General features: G+C 39.0%; 1 protein-coding gene across 16 annotated transcripts in view; it reads left to right on the forward strand.

Annotated features, from left to right (window-relative positions):
* The window catches only part of LOC147363331 (uncharacterized), a 342,275-nt gene that overhangs the window by 37,637 nt on the left and 285,647 nt on the right, over positions 1 to 18,991 (forward strand). For 5 of the 16 annotated variants that reach the window (XR_015136983.1, XR_015136986.1, XR_015136978.1 and 2 more), the window contains one exon: positions 6,951 to 7,068. The exons of the other annotated variants lie outside the window; for them this stretch is intronic. The gene's annotated coding sequence lies outside the window, so the exon portion shown is untranslated. The remainder of the gene's footprint in view (positions 1 to 6,950; positions 7,069 to 18,991) is intronic. 16 annotated transcript variants of the gene reach the window in all.

The raw sequence follows: 18,991 nt of genomic DNA on the forward strand, positions 1-18,991 counted from the left end.
AAAAATGAACTCTTCTTCTGAAAATAAAGTGAAGAGAATCATTCACTTGATCTCTGTGAATGTCTGTGTTCAATAATAAAAACTTTCGTTTCAGCATTGAGTGTGAAGTAGGGAAAGGACCATATAAAGTCCTGCTTTGTCCATTCACACCAAAGTGCATAAAAGTCCAAGTCATATTTCTATTCAATCACTCTAAAATATCAGTAGATAACCTGAGAACATAAAGTGCTTGAGGACAGCCTGTAGAATGAGGGCTTCCCCAGTGGATCAAATGGTAAAGACTCTGCCTGCAAAGCAGGAGACCCAGCTTTGACCCCTGGGTTGGGAAGATCCCCTGGTGAAGGGAATGGCTACCCACTCCAGTATTCTTGCCTGGAGAATTCCATGGACAGAGGAGCCTGGCAGGCTACAGTCCATGGGGTCACAAAGAGTCAGACATGACTGAGCAACTAACACTTGCACTTCACTTTCACTATAGAACGAAAGAGAAGATTAGAATAAAGAAACTAAAACACTAAACTCAAAGGAAGAGATATATCAGATAATAAAATGAAATTAAACAAAATCCCCTTTGTTATTGTCAGACATGTTTGAGAATATATGACATCTTTAAGAAACGAATGGTTAGTATAAAAATTATAATCTAAAAATGGGGCTTCCCAGGTGGTGCTAGTGGTAAACAACCCATCTGCTAATGCAAAAGACATAAGAGATGCAGGCTCAATCCCTGGGTCTGGAAGATCCCCTGGAGGAGGAAATGGCAACCCATTCCAGTATTCTTGCCTGGAGAATTTCATGAACAGAGGAGCCTTGCAGGCTACAGCCCATGGGGTCGCAGAGTTGGACATGATTGAAGCGACTTAACATAGCACAAAAATAACAGATCCTAAAATTATGATTATTAAAATTAAGTTCACAAAAAGGGATCAAATGTAATGACGCAAAGGCTAACATTTTTGAAATATCCCAGAGAGTATATTGGTGGGAAATATAAGAATAAATGTGAGAGATGTAGAGAATCATTCTGATTATCAAACATCTTTCAAATCAGAAATTTGCAAAGAGAAGTCATGGAAACTGCAAAGAGAAAACTATCAAAGTAATAAAACAAGACTATGCCCCAGAGTTAAAGAGGAATCAAGGTATGTAGGTGAAAGAATGAATTGAATACTAAGATTGAAATAGGGCCTCCGTAATAGCTCTGTTGGTAAAGAATCTGCCTGCAATCCAGGAGACCCCGGTTCAACTCCTGGGTGGGGAAGATCCCCTGGAGAAGGGATAGGCTACCCACTCCAGTATTCTTGGGCTTCTCTTGTGGCTTTGCGGGAGACCTGGGTTGGATGCCTGGGTTGGGAAGATCCCCTGCAATGAGTACATTTTGTAAATACCTGGGGAAAGAAATTATCCTAAAAGATTTGAAAGAATAAAAAAACCAAAATATTAGATTCCCAGTAGAGGGGAAAAAAAAATCAGACTGACATCAGACTTTGCATCACCACAATAAATGCCAGAAGATGAGCATACATGGCCTTTATATCTTCTGAGGAAAATTAATTTTGATCAAGCAGTCTGTATTTAGTTAATTAGCTAATCAATGGCATTTGGGAGAAAATAAAGTACATTTTAGTTATATTTTTATATCCAGTGACACATTTTTGTGAGAGTTTCTTGAGGATGAACTCCAACAAAATGAAAATGAAAAAATAGGAAGATATGGGATATAAGAAATGTTAAGAATAATTCAGTGGCCTAACCACAGGAAATATCAACTATACACAATACAAAAGGAAATCAGTGGTTGCTAAGAAGTATATCTTCAAAACAAAGATTAGAAAATAGGCTGAAAAAAATTATAGATGGCTTATATTTCTTTTCACTCAAAGAAATAAAGGCTGAGTTATTTCAAGAAACACCCAACAAAATGTACAAGAAAATAATTGTTCCAACATAAAGCAAATTCAGGCATGTGATTTTAGGTACTTGATTGAGTATAATAAAGGAGATTTTTCCTTGATTGGCAATTAGGATTTAACATTGAGCCCATAGAAAAAGAGTAATAATCATAGACTTCTACTTGGCTTTCCAATAAGCAGTATTTACATCATCATAATAATGTAAACACGGTTTTGTTCTTCAGCTTTTAAAATCCATGTTTAGGCAACCCTCAGATGATTTCATTGTTGTTGCAGAATATAATGTAAATATTACTACCAGATGTCTAAGTAAAGATCAGTTTTCTAGTATCCGAGGTAGAGATTACAACATAATTGTTTACATAGACTCAAGTTCCCTAAGTATGATAAGGACAAAAGCAAGATTTATTATTATCCTTCTTACCTTGCAAACCATAGTGAGGAAGAGAAAAAGAGGATTCTTAGACAAAGACAGGTGTTAAAATGCATAGTGTCTCACCACTCCAGGCAGAGTAATGCTCAAGCTGAAAGGAGGGAAAGAGTGGGCTTTTTTTTCAGGTGGTCATAAGTAATAAAAAATCTGGTTCCTTTTCATTCCAGAGGAATTCCATCAGCAATGTGGTAATTGCAACACAAGTTTGCCCACTATTTGAACTGTTAACCTCAAGCTGTCTTGAAGAAAGTGTCTTTAGTTGAATGGAATAGACAGCCTAAAGTAATGAGGATGGCCGGTTGCTTATCTGCTAATTAGCTGTAAGTGATGGTCAAACAAAGAAGGGTTGGGCTTACATTTAGATCTTATGCAAAAACGAATTGGCATTTCCAAAGCATGTCATTGAAAGGTATTCCCCTGTTACAGACTGCTTCTTTCTAGGGATTCTAGTCCTTAGGAGAATGCTTAGTAACTGCAGAAAGTAAGACTTCTGAAGTTCTTTTCTTCCCTTTGTAACAGAGAAATAGCCCAAGGAGCCCTACTAACATATCTTGATTACATAAAAATAAAGGTATAGATAATGGAAGTTAGAATGCAGACAGCTGAGACGAAGAGAGTGTAGCAATCTTATAAAAACGGCAGTCAAGAAAAAGCTATCAGACATCACCAGGACATGAAAGAGGTTTGTGTATTATTTTCAGTTAATAAATAATTAACAGACAACTAAAAATACTGATTTAACTATCAAACAAGAAGTGAGAATACAGGTGGACATGCACTAAAACATCTATCACAGTAGCAAGTCAATTAATGTCAACATTAATAAGTCAATTATATGTCTCATAGGCATACAAGAGATGGGAGGATTTTTATCAGAAGTAGAAGTACCAGTTGACTTTAGGAGCAGGATTGGGGATGGGAGTAGAGGAGAGGGGTCTGTTGCTTTTCAGTGTTAGCCCATTTGTGTTATTTTTCATCATGAGAACGTGTCACTTTAATAAAAACTAGGCATATATTTAGGAAAGGACAAAACTAATTGGACTAGTTGATTAAAATGACCAAACAGTATTTGTTTAAGTATTTAACTTGTTTCTTTCTCCTACCTTTTGCCCAAGTCTACTTCTATTCATCTCCTTTATTCTACTCACAACATACTCAGAAATCCTTTGTGCTACTTCACTAAGCATATAATAATCACTAAAAGGCCTATTTCTGCTTCATTGACTACGCCAAAGCCTTTGATTGTGTGGATCACAACATACTGTGGAAAATTCTTCAAGAAATGGGAATACCAGACCACCTGGCCTGCCTCCTGAGAAATCTGTATGCAGGTCAAGGAGCAACAGTTAGAATCGGACATAGAACAACAGACTGGTTCCAAATCAGGAAAGGAGTATGTAAAGGCTGTATATTGTCACCTTGCTTATTTAATTTATATACAGAGTACATCATGCGAAATGCTGGGCTGGATGAGGCAAAAGCTGGAATCAAGATTGCAGGGAGAATTATCAATAACCTCAGATATGAAGATGACACCATCCTTATGGCAGAAAGCTAAGAAGAACTAAAGAGCCTCTTGATGAAAGTGAAAGAAGAGAGTAAAAAAGTTGGCATAAAACTCAACATTCAGAAAACTAAGATCATGACAACCAATCCCATCACTTCATGGCAAACAGAAGAAGAAACAATGGAAACAGTACGAGACTTTATTTTGGGGGGCTCCAAAAATCACTGCAGATGGTGACTGCAGCCATGAAATTAAAAGATGCTTGTTCCTTGGAAGAACAGTTATGATCAACCTAGACAACATATTATAAAGCAAAGACATTACTTTGCCAGCAAAGGTCTGTCTAGTCAGAGTTATGGTTTTTCCAGTAGTCATGTATGGATATGAGAGTTGGACCATAAAGAAAGCTGAGCACCGAAGAATTGATGCTTTTGAACTGTGGTGTTAGAGAAGACTCTTAAGAATCCCTTGGACTGCAAGGAGATCCAACTGGTCAATCCTAAAGGAAATCAGTCCTGAATATTCATTGGAAGGAATGATGTTGAAGCTGAAACTCCAACACTTTGGCCACCTGATGCAAAGAACTAACTCATTGGGAAAGACCCTGATGTTGGGAAAGATTGAGGGCAGGAGGAGAAGGGGAAGACAGAGGATGAAATGGTTGGATGGCATCACTGACTCGATGGACAGGAGTTTGAGTAAGCTCCGGGAGTTGGTGATGGTCAGGGAAGCCTAGTGTGCTGCAGTCCATGTCACAAAGAGTCAGACATGACTGAGCAATTGAACTGAACTGACTGAAAATGTCTATTGAGTCAGTCTTGTAGTTAATATACTATTTTTATGTACTTTGTACTGCACAAGGTGATTGACAGATTAGCTCAGTTGTTACTGCTATTTTGGGATAAGAAAACTGATACTCCTTGTAAAATTTATTTCAAGAAAGAGTCTGAACATTGTTATTGCTATCAATGGAAAATCATGGTAAAAAAAAAATACTTTTTGAGGGGAAAGAATGGATACTTGTATCCAGAAAATGGGTGATTCAACAAAACCAATTACTTTCTTATGAAGCTTCAAAATACAAAGAAGGACTGTTTTCAGAAAATAAAGAATAACCTTGAAGTTTATCAATCAACTTTTCATATTTCCAGTTTGTCTGCAGAGAACTATCATTTCATTCTACTTTGCCTTTTGCCTTTTTTAGTACACAGTGGATGTGTCAAAGACTTTTTATTAATACCCCAACTTTTCTTTGGGGACAGATTTCTGTAACATCTTTTCATTTATTTAATATTGCTCCCTGTATGTTGCCACTTCTGGACTTTGATGAATTCAACTTTCTTTATTATATGTTAGGTCTTGGATCTTCCAGTCCTTTGCTAGCTTCTTCCAAGTCATGCTTCTGTAAAGAGCTGAGAATTCCAGTCACTAAGGTAGAGACTAGCATCCTTGAGCAGAGATGACAAAATGATGGCTCTTTCACTAAACTCAGCTTATGCACTTCACCAGATTCACTTGACCCTTCAGTCTCTCTGGCTTTGGTCATTTCCTTGACTTCTCAACTGAGCCACCCAAGTGACTACATAGGCCTGGCCACCATCCTTGAATAGCTTCTAGTATCTCTAGTTGTCTTCCAGTGGCAAGGGCCAGGTTTTAGCAAAGGTTCCTATGTGTTTTCAACAGTGGGAGCCAAAGCAGTGCTCTGGTCCAATCAGTCAAATTCAAGGATGGTCGCCTTTTCTCAGCAGGTGCCTGGAGAAGCCAAATAAAACAATCTGGAAGTTCAGGAGAGAGAATGCCTTGTGAGTCAAATTTGACCAAGGAAAGACAGTATTTAGGGGACAGCTGTCAGATATATCAAGAGACTGAGTAACCAGGTTTGTTTCCTTGTAAATCTGTGCCATCTACATTTGTTGTTTTCCTTTTCCTTCCTATTGTCATTCCCTGTATCCCTTATTCTCAGGGGGTACTCTTGATTCCCTGGGATTGTGCCCCTCCAATAAGATATTTACTTGCATACTTCAGGCTCTGCTTTCTAGAAACCTGGGCAATGCGTTTGGCACCTCTATCTGGAAAACAGACCCTCAGGATAGGAATATTCAGTTGGATTGCCCACTAATGGGAGGTATTAGGGCCCCCACCACTGGTGGAAAGTGAGGTGGTAATAACCTAGATATACACAATTATTCAAGTTTTCACCTGTGGTTAACTGGATTGAGGTGTTGGTGAAAGACAAAGCAGTGAGACAGCAAGTGTTTAATGCACTTGATTGATGGATAATTAAATGACTGTGGTTAGGATGTCTGGTTTTAACAGCATTTGAGGGCAAATTAAAGCATACTTTGAAACCTAGAGGTCTTAAATACAGCTCTGAAAAAGATTCTTATTCCTTGATGCACAAAAAATTCTCAATTAAAAATGAGGCTTGGAATTCAAGCATAAGAGTAGCAGAGATAAAAAATGAAGTTGAAAGAAAAGAATCCTGAACTATGTGATCGGATCCTCAGTTTATAAACCTGGGAGTCTTAAACCTCCAAATTCCACTGAAACCTTCTGGCTCACCCAGTTTCCCCTTACTAAAAGAGAACAGTTTCTCTATATCTGAATACGATGCAATGTCCCACCTGAAAAAGGGTTTTCTTTTCGACCTACCCCATTATTCCCCCTTGCCTCCAGGACAAGAAGCATTGTTCTTGGAATAAAAAGCACCCCACAAAAGGAACTGTGCATATACGTGTTTTCAGGAACTGAGGAAATAAGTATTGAAATGTATTTTGAAGGTGTTTACCCAGGAAGATGGAATATAGGACTGAATAGGGGAGAACTCATTCATACTGGGACACTCACTCACACTAACGGTTCAACATTCTGGCAAGTGTACCTGAAGCTCGTCATAGTAATTCACTCTCATGGTTTCTGGATTACTGGGTGTCACGACGACCTGTGATAAATGAAGTGGAAGTTGCAAAATACCCAGCCCAGTATTGAGAGAGGGATTAGTTATGGTGGTAATTAGAGACAGGGGTAATGCCAGAATGTTAGAATAGATCTGAATGGTAAATGTGACTGAAAAACCACCACCTGCCTATATTCCCAGGAAGGACCCCAAAGACACTGCTTTCACTGTGGCAGTAAAAATGCATTTGGGGAATCACTCTGGCAACTATCTCTGCAGGAAGATACTGCCATGGAACTTGGATTCCAGATATTAATGGGTAAGTAGCATTTTGAAATGACATGGGCCAGGTGGCAGCATGGGCCAGAGTCAAAGTAAATGTAATTGCTGACGTGGACAGCCAGACTAGCAATAAGGATTGCCAGATCAGCAATATGGATGCCTCGATTCATAGAGATTTAGAACAGTAGCTCTTAGCTAGCTGTGGTGTGCTCAATTTATGTAATAATAAACCAAGTAAAATCTGACTAGCAGACCAGCTTGGATCAATGGTCAAGTTGGAAAAATCATAGCTCCTCGCTCAGGTTCCAGATTTCTCGGTTTATTGGGGCAGTTTATCGATTAAAGTTGAGGCCAAGTGCTCTTGAGGAGGACCCTCAGATACACTGTTGGTGTATATGGTAAATATCCCTACTCTCTCTCTCCTAGAACACTTACAATTTCTAGGGTAATCGTGCTTTTCTGGGAGCTTTCCAGGAATTCTAAGATGTGTGTCTGATATGATATTAACACCAGTGAACAAAAATTGCTATTACAATTCTCTGAGTAGAGTGGAAGTTTATGGAGGTGAAATACATGAAATTTTGTCCACATTTCTTGACAGTTGGTCCAATTGGTATTTGAGTTCATTGTAAGATCAGCTTCCTGAGCCTCAGATATTTAATTGTGAATATAGCAGCTGGGAAATATTCCATGTTGATCCTCTGACTTGTGGCTAAGTAGCACCTTGTTTGGAAAGGAAAACAGAACTTTCTGAAACTGTTCCCTTCCCCAATTGACATAGTCAATTAGAAAAAAAATAGTACTGTATCTAGAGAGGAATTGGCAAGGATTAGACTTAAAATCAAACACTAGAAAGTGACAGGGGTGGTGGTTCCATGTGACAGCCCCACTTAATTCACCTGTTTGACTTCTACTAATACCTGCTTGGTTGAGGTAGATGTCAGTGGACTATCACAAATTTATCCACATGACAGATCCAATTGCAGTTGCTATAAGATGTGTTGTCATTACTAAGACAGCTCCACTAGCATTTCATGAGAGGAATTATTCCTTAAGTGGTAAGTTGCATCTCTTGTTAATCTCATACAGAGTGTGCAGACATTTGTATTATATTGATGTGCCACAGAACATCATACAGGTCTACTGTCTTGACAGAATCATGCTAATTAGACTAGAACAAAAGAAAATGGCACTACCCTAGAAGCCCTAGTAAGACATGTATTCCAGAAGGTAGGAGATGTATCCTACAATCATTTGGTGACTTCAGGGAAGTTTTTAGAGGTGTTCAGGAGCATACTAGGACACCCCCTATAAGGTAAAAGGCCACTCCTTTCATCATTTCACATTTCTTCCAACTAGGAAAGAGGTAATAAGGACTTTTAGGGTGCTGAAACAAGATCCCTGAGGCAGAAAACTGGTCTCCATGGGAATAATAGTTCTCTGCATGTTGTTGGGCCCTCAAAGAGACTGAACACCAGATCCTGGGACACTGAGTCTATACAACTTGAACTGCTCACCATAAACAGCAGTTATAACATCCACAAACTCACAAAATCAGTGCACATCCATCCATTCTAGGATGGAAGTGGGACACCATCCATCCATTCTCAGATGGTGGTGGTGCATTCAGCACTGGCTGAGGCAAGTCCTGAAGGCACAAGTAAATTACATGCCACCTATCTCTACTGAGGGCTTCCCTCATAGCTCAGTTGGTGAAGAATCCTCCTGCAATTCAGGAGACCCCAGTTTGATTCCTGGGTCGGGAAGATCTGTTGGAGAAGGGATAGGCTACCCACTCTAGTATTCTGGCCTGGAGAATTCCATGGACTGTACAGTCCATGGGGTCGCAAAGAGTTGGACACAACTGAGTGACTTTCACTATTTCTACTGAACCGACCCTTCCACTTTGCCTCACACCTGTGTCCTCATAGGATATTTCATATGGATTTCTTACACATAATTGAGGAAGAAGGTAAGTATCAGGCCTTGTTCATATCTGCACTGATTGTCTTATTGCATCTCAGTTAGAAGTAGCCCTGAAGGATAAGGCAGATCTTCAATCAGTACACTTGCTTGTCCCCTTGTTTGGAGGAAAAGGTGATATATGGATATACATGGACTTCAGGGCAGTGGAATGAATGGCATAACAGGCTTAAAGGTCTGGAATGAAGAGAAGGAAGAAGGCTTGAAGCAATGTTAAGAGGATGTACCCTTGGGTAGAGGTTAAAAGTGTGTGGAGCTTTGTGTTTTTATCCACAAGAAAGCATCTCCTGCAGATAAGGTTCTCAGCAATCAGGTGCCAGCATGAGCTGGGATTGTCAGCCAGCCTATTCAAGTGATGCTTGTATTATAGGTACATGAACAGATAGATATGGTTACAAGTTACACGTAGGCTCAACCACAGTGATCTCATTCTGCTGAGGCTGGCTGATAGAGTTATCACTACTATTAAATGTCCAATTGTCATTTTCTGGGTCCAACTCCAAGGATCCAGGTGACTCAAAATGTCACCATCCTCAGTGATACAAGACAACCTCCTGTGATGGATTCATTCCATCAGGCCTTGGAGGGGATAGAAATTCTTCCTAATCAAAATCAATACAGTCACCCAAGGACTTATAGAACACCTAAGCTATCAACAGCATCCTACACAATATTGTTTCAGATGAAAAGAAGCTATGTATTTTAATGCAAAGAGGTTTGAAAATGAAGTTACAAATGTGAGATTCACTGGCCGTACATCACCGAGAAGCAGCCATAGGTGGAATGGCATTTTGAAGGTTCAGTTAATTTGTCAGCTCAGGGACAATACCTTGTAGGTTGGGGAGCTACCCTACGGGTTGCACTACATTCACTGAACTGATGCCTGATATATGGTGTTATGTCCTTCGCAGTAGAAGTCGAGGAACAAAAGAAAGGAATTATGATCGGGCCTTTATATCATGACTGTCATTGAGCCTCGTGCAGGATTTGTGTTTTCTATCTCTGCAAAATTAGTCTCTGCCATGTTAGATTCCTGTATTTCCACCAGCAGATACCAGAAAAGTTTTCCACTTAATTGGAAGCTATTATTGCCATTTGGTCACCACCAGTGGACCAGCAGGAAAATAAAGAGCTACTGTTCTGAGTTAACAAATATCTGTGTTGATATTGCACAATTAAGGCAAAGAGGAGTGTACCTGGAACCGTGGATTTACTGGGAAGTCCTTTGGTTTTTACTGCCCAGTAATAACTATGACGGAGAAGGCAATGGCACCCCACTCCAGTATTCTTGCTTGAAAAATCCCATGGACGGAGGAGCCTGGTAGGCTGCAGTCCATGGTTGTCTCTAAGAGTCGGGCACGACTGAGCGACTTCACTTTCACTTTTCACTTTCATGCATTGGAGAAGGAAATGGCAACCCACTCCATTGTTCTTGCCTGGAGAATCCCAGGGACAGAGGAGCCTGATGGGCTGCCGTCTATGGGGTCGCACAGAGTCGGACATGACTAAAGTGACTTAGCAGCAGCAGCAGCAATAACTATGAAGGGACAATTGCAGTAACCAGAGCCCCTCAAATGGTAAGGTAAGTAAGGGCTTAATGCTCCTTGGGGATAAAGAGCTGGGTCATTCCGCCAGGGTAGTAACCAAGGCTACTCAAAGTTTTGATCAAGAAAAATTCCAAGTTGACAGAGAAAGAGATAAGTATCAATTATTGTTCCAGAACCAGCTGCAACATCAGGGGATGTAAATAGTTTCTTTTGCTCATCCTCCTTGAGTCTCTTTAGAATATTGCAATTGTTCACTCTTTGAAGACCCAGACTTGTACCACCCCCCTTGGAGTAGAAGAAGTGAAGGTGCTTACACAAAAGAAGGTATAAGTAGATCTGGGCAATGCAAGACACAACTTATGCCAGATTCAACCTATGTACCTGTGCTGATGTAATCAGTGATATTTAGTCTCTAGACCTTGATCATTTCCTGTGTTTCAGATGAACTAGTCCTATTTAAAATGTCCTTATAGACTTCATGCCTTGGTCATGGCTATTGTTGCCTCATCTTGACTCAGTTTCTCCCTGAGGAAAGAGCTGAGCCTTAGTGCAATTTCAAATGTTAGCTGTAGTGGGAACCTCTTAGCATCTTCAGAGCCCAATTTCAATGTGGCTGGACCTGCTGGGACTCTCATTTCCTAGAAGTTATCTACAAAGACCTAGCACAATGCCCGGAAGTGCACAGAAAGGAAAGTGCTATGGCCTGACCCTTGACCAGTGAGAAACAGAACTTAAAAAGTTGTCAGTTTAAAACACTTCCCCTTTATTCTCCTTGGACAGATTCTCCAAAGAAGGTGTGGGTCTACATGACCTCTTCTTGTTACTAACATGAGTTCTCTTGTAAAACTGTGGCCAGTTCTTTGATGCAACATGTGTTTTATTGTCCTTTTTCCTTGCATTGTGTCATTTTCTTTTTCCAATTCACTCTTGTCCTGGGATTCTACCTCTCAATAAAGCATTAGTATATGAGCCCTGGTCTAGGGATGTTTTCTAGAAAATTAAGGGTAATGCAGCTTCTTAGTAGGAAAGACATCAAAATCACTATAATAAAAATACTTGAAATAGAACAAATAAAGCTCTCCAACCCAAGTGACATGGGATATGTGAAGAGATTAACGCAGTGGAGATTGGGCAGTCTTTTGTTTAAGAAGGGAAAAGTTCATCGTTTTCTCTTTCTGCCTTTCTCTTAGATATTATATTGCAATAAGGCTTGGAAAGTTGCGTTTGAGAGCTAGTAAGATTTGTTCAATTCTTGGCTAGGCAGCAGAGACTGAACAGCAAACAGAAAGCAGAGACTTGTAAAATATGCATTCTATAATACCATCTTTAAGAAAGAGATGTAAGGGTAGCTTGAGGTTTTATACTTTATAGTCTAGACTATAGAAATTTAAGCCAATATTTTATTTAAACCGCATGGGCTAAAACGTTGTATATTTCTCAAGATTTTCCTAAACTTTCTCCCGTAAACCAGCTATTCTCTGATTATTATCCTCCTCAGCAAATGTTAACTCTGTTCTTCCTGCTGCTTAAGCTGAGACATTGGTATTATCCTTGACACTTTTGCTAGTCTCAGAGCCTGTATTCAAGGTATCAGTAAAATCTGTAAACTTCATCTTCATTTTACATTTAGAACCCGATCAGTTTAAAATAAATTTTAACACGATTCAACCCTTTCCAATGGTTTTATGTCTTTGTTAGAGTAAAATTCAAAATATCTTGGTTTATTCACTAATATATCCTTTACACACAAAACTATTCACTATTTATAAACAAGTTTATTTATGAACTTAAGAAATATTTTGTGAATGAATTGATATATGTTGAACCTGCTTCCTAATCTCTAGAGATAAACAAGGAAAGTTATTTGAAAGTTTAAATGTGAATTTGTGGATATTTAGATTAATGTTTCTACTGCTGGAAGATTTGAGAATGCTCTAATTTCAGAAATATTAACTAGTCGACCGTGACATGACCTTGATAGAGAATAATTTAAGATGAAAAAGACAGTTTTTCTGTCAAAAATAGAATCTATTCTTTGATCTGGTGATAGCCATGATCAGCTTGACACATTGGCTGAACATTTCCAACACCCCAACTAGCAAAACATTCTTGGTGACCAAAGTGTCTCTCTGTTTAATGCCAGAAATCAGTGATACTTTATGACTAAGGTGATAATAAAAATCTTAAGAAACATCTATTATTAACCTCATTAAGAGAAATTGTGAAATACACCTCCATCTCCAAGTGATACGGATAAATTTGATGCCCTAAAAGGAAGATGTGACCAAAAATAAAAGAAAAAAGAATAAAAGGAAACTACTTGACATTTAGATAAAAATTAGTAAAAGTTACCTAATGTCTGTGAAATATGTTTCCTCTATATTTAAAAATCACCACTGGAGAAGGAAATGGCAACCCACTCCAGTACTCTTGCCTGGAAAATCCCACGGATGGAGGAGCCGGGTAGGCTACGGTCCATGGGGTCACAAAGAGTTGGACACGACTGAGCAACTTCACCTTACCTTGCCTTACCTTACTGTTATAATATGTAGCTGTGCTGTCATTTAAGCTTTAAGAATGATTGTATAATATGAGTGATGTTGTATACTCTTAGATTAAAAAAAATTATGCCATCTTAAAATATTCTACTCATCAGTCAATAAAATTGAGATTGTAGGCATCTTTGAAGTTAGGATTCTGTGCAGGCTGGTTTGGCAGGACAAGGAATGACAAACCTCAGTTTAGGTGGTAGCAGACTGGGTCTTCACCCTGGTTCTGCATCATCCCGTTGTGAGATGATGGCATATCCTTTTGTTGCCTGGAGCTCACACGAGCGATGTGGGTTAGGTCATCTGCAAGGTCACTCCCAGCTCTGATGGAGTTTACTGATGACATGAAATTTCTAACATTTTAAAGTTGAACCCCACTGCCATTTAAACTGTCCTTTCCCGAAGTGTGTTTGATCCTCCCGTTAAAACTCTCTAAGTTCCAAACTGCTCCATTTTTGTTGTAGCCTTACAGTTTGCCGGAGGTAAAAACTTGCTGCCATTTTTAACTCTTCTTTTAATCATTTAACTTACTACAAAGTCTGACTGCTGCTTTTTTGGAAATATTTCTCAGATTAACCACTTTCTATATTCTGAAATCTATGATTTTTACCTATGCCTTCTTCTCTCCTGGCTTTATTATTCCAACCGTTGCCTGGCTGGTTTCAGTGTCTTGTGCTCTGCTCTATTCATCCCATACATCACTTTCAAAGGAATCTTCCAGTACCAATGCTTTCATTCTACTCACCAGCTTGAGACTCTAACCTGGTTATTTTTTATTGCCTGCTTTGTTCCAATGCATGTTTACCCTCCAGGCGGTTGCTTACTCAATGTTTTTCTCTTCCTTGCCCTTCTGCTTTTCAAAACTCCACCCTCATCAAGATCAATTGTGCTTATTCCATATTTAATGTTTTTTCTTTATATTATTCTTTTTTGGATCTGTTATTTCTTTTAAAAAAAAGTTTAATTGAAGGACAATTGCTTTACAATATTGTGCTGGTTTCTGCCATATGCCAATATGAATCAGCCACGGCTACATTTATTTTCCTTATTTCCAGATAAACACTGAGGTTAAATGACTTGTCCAAATTCTCACATTAAACTTTGACCTACTGTTTCTGGAATCTTGGCATTTGACCACCATACAATTCTGCCTATCAAGTTATTTTTTAAATTTTTTAAAAATTTTATTGAAGTATAGTTGGTTTAGAATGTGTTAATTTCTTCTATATAGCAAATTGACTCAGTTGTACATATATGTGTCTGTGTGTATATATATATTCTTTTTTATATTATTTTCCATTATGGTTTATCACAGAATATTGAATATAGTTCCCTGTGCTATACAGCATGACCTTGTTGCTTATCCATCCTATATATAATTGTTTGCCTCTGCTAATCCTAAACTCTCATTCCTTCCCTCTCCTACCTCCCTTTCCCTTTGCCAACCACAAACATATTCTTTATATGAGTCTGTTTTTGTTTTGCAGATGTGTTGATTTGTATCATACTTTAGATTCCACATATAAGTGATAGCATATGGTGTTGGGGGCTGGCGCGAGGCACTCTGCCCGTGGCAAAGGTCATGAGGAAGGAGGCTCGACATACGCAAAGGCGGGATCGAGCCTCAGGAGTCCCCCTGGAAATTCTCAAGCATCTACCCCCATAACCAGAGCCTGCCTACTTTGCTACTTTGTGCTCTCCCCTACACCTCTGACTTTACGGGGGGCTGTCCCCCACCACCTCTTTTGGAGAAGGAGTTAACTTAGAGCTCCAGTTAATAATAATTCCTGGGCATGATAGGAGTGTTTCAACCTACAAACTCCTCTGAAGGTTCTCTAGCCTGCCTGACAGGCTTGTCTGGCCACATGTGATTGCTCACAGCCTCCCAACTGTGAGAGGCACGAGATGCTTTAAACCTTCTAAAAACAGGTTCCTTAGAAAAGTTAGAAAACCATTAGTATAAGTATAGTGGACTGATTAGAAATTGTATTGGTGAAGGGTTTTTCATTTGTTGAGCCAATGTTTGTTGCTAAGACTCCACATCCCCTGCCCTTACACACATTAATGAATATATAGAAGAAATAAGTATTAACCTCTGATATAAATCACATTAGACCTTAGGCTAAGTAAATTCTTTCCTTAACTAAAACCCACTACACCCTCACCCTATAGGAATGTAACTTTATTTGGGTGGCGTCTGTTTTAAGAATAATCACCCTTGGAGAAAAAAGTGTTCTGGTTGACTGACCACTGTCACAAGGAGAGGGTCATAAATTGTCAGCAGGCCCCCCTGGCCAGAAGATTTTGTAACACCCCTAAGACCTCTATATACATTTGTATGAAGCACCTGACTTTAATACAAGTCAGGACTGCTGTCCCCATGTGACTTTTGTATAACATCTCAGTGTACAAAAACAGACTCTGGAAAATAAAGAATTGGGATCAGTTCCTCGAAAGACTGGTCTCCCCATGTCGCTCTCTGCCTCACTCTGGCTGAGTCTCCATCTGCAGCGCGGAACCCGCCATGCTTACTAATTATGCCTGGGCTTCTAAGATCCGACCGGGGAGGCCTCAGTGTCTCCTCTCCTTCGGGAGAACGGAAGGACGCCTGCGGTCTACGTAAGTGGTGCAAGCTTCTTGTCTTGAAGTTTTATTGGTCTCCTGCGTAAACCAAGCTACTCAGCCTCTTTTCTCCACTGAATTTTCATACTGAGCTATCCTCATTCTATTACTCTTTATATCTTTGATGAATATTTAAATAGTCGCCGAAGCCGTCTCCCCTTCGAATACCCTGGATCAGCTAGGGCTGGACCCTGGCAGGATATGGTATTTGTCTTCCTCTTCCTGACTTATCACTTAGTACGATAGCCTCTAAGTCCAACCATGTTGCTGCAAATGGCACTACTTCATTCTTTTTGATGACTAAGTAACATTTCATTGTATGTGTGTGAGTGTGTATTACATCTTCTTTATCCCTTCATCTGTTAGGCTGTTTCCATGTCTTGGCTATTATAAATAGTGCTGCTATTAACATACAGCACATGTATCTTTTCTAAAATTATAGTTTTGTCTAGGCATGTGTCCAGGAGTGGGACTGCTGGATCATATGACAACACTACTTTTAGTTTTTTGAGGAGTCTCCATAGTGCTTTCCATAGTGGCTGTATCAGTTTACCTTCCCATCAACAGTGTAAGAGGGTTCCCTTTTCTCCATATCCTCTCAAGTTTTTATTATTTGTAGACTTTTAAATTATAACCATTCTGACTGGTGTGAGGCGGTACCTCTTTGTAGTTCTGATTTACATTTCTCTAATAATTAACAATGTTGAGCATCTTTCCATGTGCCTATTCTGCCTATCAAATTCTTATATAAAGTAAGCATGTTTGTTTATCAAATTGTTCAAGCCTAATTTGCATATTATTATACTGAGATACATACTTAGACCTCATGTTTTAGTAAAAGAAAAAAATACGCCTTTCTTCTATGGAAAATAGAAGAAGGCTTATTTATTTACTAGGTCCATTTCTGTAATGCTATGGCTAAAATAAATGCAAATGTCTAGGCTTCAAAAGGTGGACTGTCCTGTATTAATATTTTAAATTATTTTCCTAAACTGTAACTGAAGTTTTAGGAGAAATGTTACTATAAATTTATAGTAGTAATTTCAAAGAACTAGTGGAGAAAATAATTTGACAACTTGAAGCAGAAGGCAACTCATTATAAAATCAAGTTATCTGAAATCATGTACTACATGAGTTGAGAGAACTGAAGGATAGATCTTTTATGATGAAATAAGTGAATAGTGAGTTATTATATGATATCTATATATACATCTTAACTGATCATGAACTCCAGTAAGTCATAATAGTTGATAAAAAGAGAATTTTAATGTTAAATTTTGCATAGCTGCTGCACAAAATAATGTCAGATGTAAAAAACATTTTTTTGAAGGTGTAAATCTTTCAGACTAAAGTCATATCATTCTGTTTATGATGGTTGAATATATTAATCAGGGCTCCTAAAGATTGAACCGATAGGATGTGTTTATGTAGAGAGAAAGATTTGTTTTAAAGAATTGGCTCATGTGATTGTGGGGCCTGATATGTTGCAATTCTTCAGGGCACACCAGTAGGCTGGAGACCCAGAGAAGACCTGATGTTGCAGGTCAAGTCCAAAGTGACTCTGGGAGGCAGAATCCTTTTTTCCTTGAAAATCCCCAGTCTGTTTTCTCTTCATCTGACTAGATGGGGTGTACCTACATTAAAAAGCTGGAGACGGAAATGGCAACCCACTCCAGTATTCTTGCCTAGAGAATCCCGTGGACAGAGGAGCCTTACAGGCTACAGTCTATGAGGTTGCAAGAATTGGACACAACTTAGTGATTAAACCATAGGTTTGTCTTAAGAAACTTCAGAGTTCATTTGAGTCATCTGAGGCACTTAGTATAACTGTAATTGAATAGGCACTATTCCAGAGGTTTTGGTATAGGTCTAGAGTGTAATCTTGGAATTTTCATTTTGAAAAGAGACTTCAAGATGGTATTGAAACATGAGATATTCAGGTCACACTTGGACAATACTGATGACATAGGTAAATATAGATTATACCCCCTCCCTGCTTTAATCTCTATTCTAATATTATTTCTTTATTTGTATTATATTTTATTATTGGAGCATAATTGCTTTACAATGTTGTGTTAGTTTCTGCTGTACAACAAAGTGACTCAGATATATGTGTACATCAGTCCCCTCCCTCTTGAGCCTTCCTCTCACTGGCCCCCATTCTAGCCCTCTAGATCTTCACCCAGCACCACGCTGAGCTTCCCGTGTTTCAGGTTCCCATTTCTGCTTTACGTGTAGTAGTGTATATATGTCGATGCTACTCTATCAGTTGGGTCCACCCTCTCCTTTCCCCTCTGTGTCCACAAAGCTGTTCTCTACATCTACATCTCTCTTCCTGCCCTGCAAATAGAGTCATCTGTACCACTTTTCTAGATTCCAAATATACACATTAATGTATGATATTTTTCTTTTCTCTCTTTTTGACTGACTTCACGCTGTATGATAGATTCTAGGTCCATCCACACCACTATAAATACTTTCTGTGGCTGAGTAATATTCCATTGTATATATGTACTACATCTTTATTCTTCTGTTGATGAACATTTAGGTTGCTTCCATGTCATGGCTATGGTAAATAGTTCCCTCCCCCGCCCCCCGCCCCCCGCCAATGGCTACTTCCAGTTTTCCTTGAAAAACTGATATAAATTAGACAGAGGGATGGTGATTGTTCCCTTACTTCATAGCTATTTTCTAACAAAGAAAAGTCTCACAAGATTGAAGCCAAGCTTCCCCTTGATAGCATGCTATTCTTCACACTTGGAACTCTTGAAACAATCTCATGTTTATTCCAAGGCACAATTTTAAAGAAAATCTGGACATTGCTAAGATCATTGTGACTCTTATCATAGATGATGCTTTGTAATTACTGTGGCCGAAAGACCTTCACTGTCATGGTCTATGACTTTGTAAACTTGGACATGACTCTTTAGTTTTTTATGATTTCAATTGAATCTGTTTATGTTTTAGTATTACATATGTTGAACTTGGGGAAGGAAATGGCAACCCACTCCAGTGTTCTTGCCTGGAGAATCCCAGGGATGAGGGAGCTTGGTGGGCTGCCGTCTATGGGGTCGCACAGAGTCAGACACGACTGAAGTGACTTAGCAGTAGCAGCATGTTGAACTTAGTTGCTATTTAAAATATCTTTCAAAATTTTTGTTATGTGATTTGGCTTTGAAACAAAATTTACTATGTTCATAGAAATGCACATAAACAAAAGGATGTTGTGTAAACTTAATAGTCAGCAAAATGAAGTCCT

Source organism: Bos grunniens, chromosome 11 (genome assembly GCF_055505025.1).
Source record: "Bos grunniens cultivar Pamir isolate PY7600 chromosome 11, Bosgru_T2T1.0, whole genome shotgun sequence".
NCBI classification, from domain to species: domain Eukaryota; kingdom Metazoa; phylum Chordata; class Mammalia; order Artiodactyla; family Bovidae; genus Bos; species Bos grunniens.